The sequence below is a fragment of the Belonocnema kinseyi genome, chromosome 8 (assembly GCF_010883055.1).
Source record: "Belonocnema kinseyi isolate 2016_QV_RU_SX_M_011 chromosome 8, B_treatae_v1, whole genome shotgun sequence".
In the NCBI taxonomy this organism is placed as follows: domain Eukaryota; kingdom Metazoa; phylum Arthropoda; class Insecta; order Hymenoptera; family Cynipidae; genus Belonocnema; species Belonocnema kinseyi.
The window spans coordinates 95504922-95512886 of NC_046664.1; the positions used below are offsets into that span (position 1 = coordinate 95504922).

Here is a 7965-nt window from a genome sequence, read left to right on the forward strand (position 1 = left end):
ACCCTGATACCTTAAAAAAAGGTCATTAAACTGATTAAACTTATCATTTTCCAATGTAGGCCGGGAATTACGGCAATCGGTATTTCCTGAGAAGCGTCACGAATGTGTCACGAATTGCGGTAATCGGTATTTCCAGAGATGTTTTGACAATATTTTGCGTAATAATTTAATAAATTTTTAGAATAAATCTCCCTTTCTTAGTGCAAATACTCATATAACTGCACATATTATGCAATATATATTTTATTAGGCACTGTCTATGGTTACGGAATTTTCCGTAACGTTTGCGCTGAACAAGACGGAAAAGGGGTTAGAATTACGGAAAAATCCATAACGTTAGCCCTGAACGACCTGGAAAAGAGATTAAAGTTGCGGAAAATTCCTTAACCACAGCGAGTGCGATTTTATTATTAATTACATATTTTATTATTGATTGAAACTCGTACACTCCCTTGTCGTCAATAAATTATTATAAAATTCTATAAAAATATCTCTTTAAAGTTTTTTCCTAGCTAGCGTCATTTATCAAATTTTTGCGATAATGTGTAAAAAATCCTTAAATCTTTTTTTTCCCTTAACATTACAAGTTTTGGTTGCGATGAAAAACATAAAAGGACTGTGAAATTATGCTCTTTTTTATTTTTGAGACACCCAAAAATTGTATTGATGAGAAAAAAATCAATGTTAAAACATTTTATCAATATTTTCGCAAATCTATCGAAAATAACGCGATATCGAAAAAAGTGTCAAGAGACAGTTTTTGAGAACTTTTTTTAGAAAAATAATTTTATTTCTTTGACGTTTTTCATATCTTGCGGCGTTATGAAAAAAAGGAAAGCTTTCGTTTTTCAGACAAAAAAATTCTCTCCTCTCACCAAGGCGAAGGTACAGATTCAATCTGAAAAAAAATCAAGAAAAAAAGATGGAATTTTGAATAAACTAACATTGAATATTTTTAGAGAACCACCGCCATTTTTTTAACTTTTTAAAATTTACCAATAAAATTTGAAATTGGATACGAAATTATATCAGAATCAGAGAGAAAAATATAAATAACTATACTATATTAAAAAATATCACACTTTTAACAAAAATTGAGATTATTTTTTGATAATCTCCACTTTAAATTTATTAATTTAAATAATCATAACACATTACCAAAAAATTTTGTTTGGAAAATAGGTACGATACGTATCGTCCCTTATATTATACCCTTTAAAAACCAACAAATTTTAGTGAGAAATAATTCTTTGACTTAAGCATAGATCGTCTGCGTGATTTGAAACGAATCTGGTCAATATAATCAAGGTACAATTTGGGAAAATCCCACAAACATGATTTACTGTAGTCAGGAAATTCCGAATCATAATATAATCAATTATTCATACACATAATACCTATTTATGAAAGAAGTGCGCAATACTTTTTGCAAAACACACCCGAGAAAATTCTTTATTACATTTTTAGTTTAACCTTTTTTCAATTATTATTATTATTATTATTATTATTATTATTATTACACTATTAAGTCATTTCTCTTTCGGGGTATGAGTGTCTCGCTCAGTAGGGAGAGGAGTAATGTGAGGAAAGGATATGAAATTTTTAGATTGATCCTGAATTCTCGTGTTATTTATTTAAATTAATCCAAGGTCTTTTGTTTCAGGCGTCATTCATTATTTTACGGAATTCCTTGATTCCCGTAAATCCCATGAAATCCGCGAATTCCACGAATTCAACGCATTCCAGAAATTCCGTGAATTTCGGAAATTTCACGAATTTCGTATATTCAACGAATTCCATAAATTCCGCGATTTGAACGAATTCCATGAGTTTCGTGAACTGTATGAATTCCAGAAATTCCGCGTAATCGTTTATTTCTGTGAATTCCATGAATTTCTCAAATTCCATGAATTTATTCCACTTAAATATTCTTTCGAATTTCCACTTCTACCGTGCATCCCGAGACACGGACATTTTTTAACGAATATTTTTATTTTTCCGACGCGCAAAGTTACGCACCTCTGAAATGCGCATACGCTTCCATTCCGTCGACACACAAAGTAGACATTATTCAAAGTGCGCATGCGCCATTATTATTCCCGTAGCCTGTTTGATTAATGAACTTTGCATAACATTTAGAGGCAGTATGCCTCGGAATTTGCATAAAATATCGTCTGTCACTTGACAGCAACCCTTTGACAACCACGTTCGCTCTTTTTAGTACACGTTTGGACCCACAATGATGGCCCTCATAACTGAGTTTTATTAAATCTGTGAAAAGTACATTCTGGTACATTATGTCGTGTATAGATACGCAGTTTTACAATTGAAAGTGTTACTCTTTGGTTAATATCTCAGTTGTGAAATTATATACATTTTTAAACTTCCAATTTTAATTTAATTTTATTAATAACTATTAATGAAGATTGCAGTATTCTTAAAACAAATTCTTTTAACGAAATAGAATATTGATGAACAACAATTACAATGTAGTAGTATCATTTTTCATCAAATTTTTTCAAAGTTGCCAGAAAACATTGCAGTCCCTTAAAAATTCCAGTGTAGTAAAAATATCAAATTATAAAGAACTTTGTAATTGAATAATTAGTTTAGTATACTTTAAAAAATGTTCTTTTCCTTCTCGACGAAAAGTTTATTTTGAAAGGCAAACCATTTTTGTTATACTTTTACAGAGAAAATTCTTATGATAACAGAAAACTTATTTATTTTTTAGTCCAGTATGATTTTGGAAATGTTTTCCTTCGACAGAAATAATTTTAAAAGGTAACAGAAAACTCAGTACATTTTAATTTCAAAAATTAAAATTATAAACATTTTGAAAAATTAAAAATTTTTTAAACATAAGATTTTTGAAAGGAGAATTTGTATATAAGAAATCGAGGAAAAATGTTTAAAAATGCAATGTTTCAGTGTAGTATTCTTTTTTCATAATTTTAAAAAGTTGCGTTTTTTTCTTAAATTTCAGAAACTTCACCAACAACAACCAAATCTGCCCGCTCCGTGGGCACATCCTCGTCCCACTCTGCGCGCGCGGCTCACAAGTTTCAGCGCACCTAGGGCGCGCGACTGTTTGGATCTCGCGCTTCGCGCTCGACCTTGCATCTACCTCGTGCTACGCGCTCGGACTTTGTATTTTTCTCAGATTCATGCATTCGCGATCAGGCTTTGCATTTCTCCCATATTCGTGCAGAGACCTTTCAAAGTTAAAGATCACCGAATCGACAACTGCAATTTTTCGATTGTGAACCGTCTTTTGTAAACGCTCTTTCGGCTTTAGCGAATACATTCTCATCACCAGAGAGAGGACGAGCGTAGTCTGAAGTTGCGCACGGATCGTTCCCTCGTTGAGGAGAACCGTCGCATGAGAGGAAGTGGTGGGAGAGCCGCGCGAACATTTGAATGTCTGTGGCTGGGATGAGCAGACAGCACTGAGTAGAATGAGAAGAACATAGAGCGACAAATGATATGTTGTCATCAATGCAAATATAGGGTGGCCGCTGGACCTGGAAATCGGGAAATGACATTTTTTTATCAGGAATTTTACAAATTTTTAGAAAATAAATCTGTCCAGCTTTGATTTCAACCGTGTTTAAAATAATTAGCTAAATTGTTATATTTTTCAATTATAATATCATTCAGTTTAGAATGCGTAATTCGAAAATCTTTCACTTTAAAATGTTCTATTTTAATTTTTAAGCGTACATTTTTATTTAAAGAATTTTAAAATGCAGTTTTAAAGATTAAAAAAATAAAAATTAGAAATGTTTCAAATAGATAATTTATGTTAGATACATAATTTGAGTTTATTTTTGGTTTAAACGAGTCCCGCCTTATCGCTAGTAGCGACATCTTTACTCGATGGTGAACTGTGAATTTAGGTTCTTCTACTTCCGAGTCTCATGAAAGCCGCTCGAGCTGTATTCAAAATACTTTTATGATTCTGAATAAACACCATATTCGGGAAGACTTTGTCATTACTTGCGCTGCCTAGATCCATTCATAGCTCTAACAGGTTATAGGCCCAGGATTGAATTTATCGAATTTATCGATGATTGCTCCAAATGGTGCAAAGTCAGGTTCCTGAAGTTGAAGGCAGAAGTTTTCAACGTAACAAAGGAATATGTCGCTCTAGTCGAGAATCAATAAGGTAAGACCCTGAAATGTTTACAGTCAGATAATGGGGGCGAATATAAAAGCCTGGAATTCGACGAGTATTTAAAAGAACGAGGTATCACACGAAGACTATCAGTGCCGTACAATCCGGGACAAAACGGCACTGACGAAAGAAAGCACCGTACTCTTCTTGATATTGCCACATGTCTACTCAAGGATTCAAAATTGCCTGAGTCGTTCTCGGCCGAAGCAGTGAACACTGCCAATATCTTCGTAATCGCTCACCAACTAAAAGTTTAAATGACAGAACACCTTACGAAGTTTGGTTGGGTAATATACCCGATTTATCACACTTGAGAACTTTCGACTGTCGGATTTTTTATTTAAACAGAGAGTCAGGAAAAGAAAAATTTGATCAACGCGTAAAAGAAGCAATTCTCCTTGGCTACTCTACAGAATCCAAAGGTTTCCGAATTTGGTCATCTGAAAAGAAGAAGGTATTAATATTTCGAGATGTCAAATTCATTGAAGAAGGGGAAGAAAACCTCAAGAACATTCCAGTAATTTCGTCAGAAACAAATACTGACGACGTGGATTCAGGACAAACTCAACGGTTCGTAGATTTTGAATACACAAAATCGCCCGAAACAGAAAATTCCTCATCGTCTGAAAATGAAACTGGAGAAGGAGAAATCGTTTCTATTGACTACGAGGACGCTCCTGAATTTCCCGAATCCGACAATTCGGACGAAGATACAATGTTTCGCGGATTTCCTAGTATTTTCGCAGAAGACGAACAAGAACCCGTGGATAACGCAGATGCGAGACCAGCTCTCAACCCGAGCAGAGACCTAGCGAACCGGATACGAGCGAACAAAGATACGTGGGTACTCGCGGATCGTCCAGTGCAGGGTGAGGTAATTGGTTGCCGAATGGTCTTACGCAATGAATTGAAGTCGGACGGAACACTCGAACGCAGAAAGGCGCGTTTGGTAGCACAAGGATTTAACCAAAAACCAGGTATTCATTTTTCAGAGACTTTTGCTCCAGTTGCCCGGATTGGTTCAATTCGCACCATGACATCCCTAGCAGCATCCTATGGAATGAAAATCCGTCAGTTCGACATCGGTACAACGTACTTAAATGGTGAATTGGAGGAAGAAGTCCTAATGGAAACACCAAAGAAATTCGAAAGAATCTTGAATGACATCATCGACTGAGAGAAGGACAGCGTTGTTGGATGTAAGGCAAAACAAATGTTATCGGAGTTTCGCAAAGGAAAGAAGGTATGACTATTTAGGAAATCTATTTATGGTTTGCGACAGGCAGGTAGAAGGTGGCATAACAAGCTGGACAAGACCCTCAGAAAATATGGGACAACACCTACGAAATCTGATCTTTGCTTCTTTCAAATTGGTCAAGGGGAAGATGTAACACTAATCGCCGTCTAGGTAGACGATATTTTGATCGCCTCAAGGAACCAAAAGAAAATTGTTGAGCTAGGAAGAAAGTTAGCGACGGATTTCGAGGTCAAGGACCTTGGGCAGGTCAATTATTTCTTGGGAATTGAGTTTTCGCAAACCAAAAATCAGATCACAATGTGCCAACGAGGATACACAATAGAGCTTCTCCAACAATTCGTTATGACTGAATGCAAACCTGTGTCTACTCCTATAGATACTGGAACCAAATTAAAGAAAAATGAAAAGCAGGCTGAAGAAGAAGCGAGATTGATGTACAGAGAGCTACTGGGAGCACTCACCTATTCGTCAGCTACCACTCGTCCCGATATCTCATTTGCCGTAAGCAGTTTGGGACAGTTCAACAAATGCTATGGAATCGAGCGCTGGAAAGCAGCTAAGCGGGTACTTAGATACCTGAAGGGAACTATCGACATAGGATTGACTTACAAATCTGATGGTAGACCCATCCAGATGTACGTCGATGCTGATTAGGGTGGATGTATCGAGGACCGACGCTCTCAAACTGGTTATCTCTTCTTATTAAATGGAAGTCCAATATCTTGGGACTCTCGGATATAGCGTACTGTGGCCTTGTCCACAACTGAGGCAGAATACATGGCCTTGTCAGAGTGTGCTAAAGAGACGATTTATTTGCAAAGATTTTTACGCGAGATAAGATTTAATGACTTAGCCGTTTTGACCATGTATTGTGATAATCGAAGTGCGCTAAAGTTAGCCGAGAATCCTGTATATTACTCTAGAATTAAACATATAGATATTCGCCACCACTTCGTTCGCGACATGCTTAAAAATGAATCATGTGTTGTAAAACATATACCTACCGAGAATCAAATTGCAGATTTTCTGACTAAAGGACTACCTAGGTGTAAGCACGATTGGTGTACGGAAGCGGCTGGAATTTGTGTAGAGAACCGATAAATTATATATGTAATCTCTGTGACTCAGGACTCGAAGGGCAGTGTTAGATATATAATTTGATTTCATTTTTGGTTTAAACGAGTCCCGCCTTATCGCTAGTAGCGACATCTTTACTCGATTGTGAATTTAGGTTCTTCTACTTTCGATTCTCATGAAAGCCGCTCGCGTTGTATTCAAGATACTTTTATGATTTTTTATAAACACCATATTCGGGAAGACTTTGTCATTACTTGCGCTGCCTAGATCCATTCATAGCTCTTAACAGTTTACGATAAAAAAACATTTTTAGTCGATCAAATTTGAATATAAATTAATTCATAATTTTTAAATTGAACTGTAATTAAAGTATTAAAATGTAAATAATAATTGATTTTACATGACGATTCGGAATCAGTTCATGATTTTAGAATTTCCAGATTTAAACTTTAAAAGTTAAACTGTTAAAATTTGAAAGTCTTATTAGTTAGACAAATGTAAACACCCGATTGAAACTTTATAAACTATTTTCAATTTGTAAATAACTTTAAAATAATGTATCCATAATCAAAGGATTTAATTAAATTTTAATTATTGTTTCAGTTCAAAATATTCCGTTTTTAAACCATTATATTTGAAATTTTGTAATGAAGAAAAATAACAATTATTTAATATTTAGAAATATTTTACTGTTCATTTAAAATCCGCAATTACAAGTCAAAAACACAAAACTGAACAAAAAACAAAAATTTGAACGTTAAAACTTTAATTACTTTATTTAAAAAATTTTTATTTTTTACTCCAATTGTTGAATTGCTATGTATAAATAACCATTTAACACCTACTGCCCTTAGAAAACATTCGAGTAAGTTCAAGAAATATTTGGAAGTTTTGAAAAAATTCAAACTTAATTAAATATCTGTAATGATTTCAAATAATTTTGAAGAATTTTAAGAATTGTGAAGGGCTTTAAAAGAATAAAACACATTTCCTTAAGATTCGTAGGAAAATTGAAAATAATTTTTTATTTTGAAAGGTTAATTTAAGAGAATGTTTAAAAATATTTAGAAAGATGAACGAAACTACGAAAAATGAATGTGGAAAATTTGAAGCAATTTTCTTTTAATTTGGCATAATTTTTCAAAAAGATTTACGAAAAATGTGAATCATTTTAAAAGAAGTTTAGAAGTTCTTAAAAAGTTTCAAAAATAATTTAAAATTCGAAAAACGTAAAACATAATTAAGATTTTTCAAGATTTTGAAATAAAATATTCAAGTGTTTTAGGGATTTTTAAAGTATTTGAAATACAAATAATTTAACTTTTAATTTAATAAGTGTTTAGTTTATAAAAAAATGTACGAGGGTGGATTGATAAGTTTCCGGCCTGACCAAGAGATGGCGCCACTAGGCCTACCTTGAGGTGGCGTTCTATAGTACCATCCTTAGATAGCT

The 7965-nt window shown here is 34.0% G+C and overlaps 1 protein-coding gene across 4 annotated transcripts in view; it reads right to left on the reverse strand.

Annotated features, from left to right (window-relative positions):
- LOC117178928 (early endosome antigen 1) overlaps nucleotides 1-7965 on the reverse strand; it is a 50892-nt gene that overhangs the window by 36867 nt on the left and 6060 nt on the right. The gene's annotated exons all lie outside the window — the stretch shown is intronic.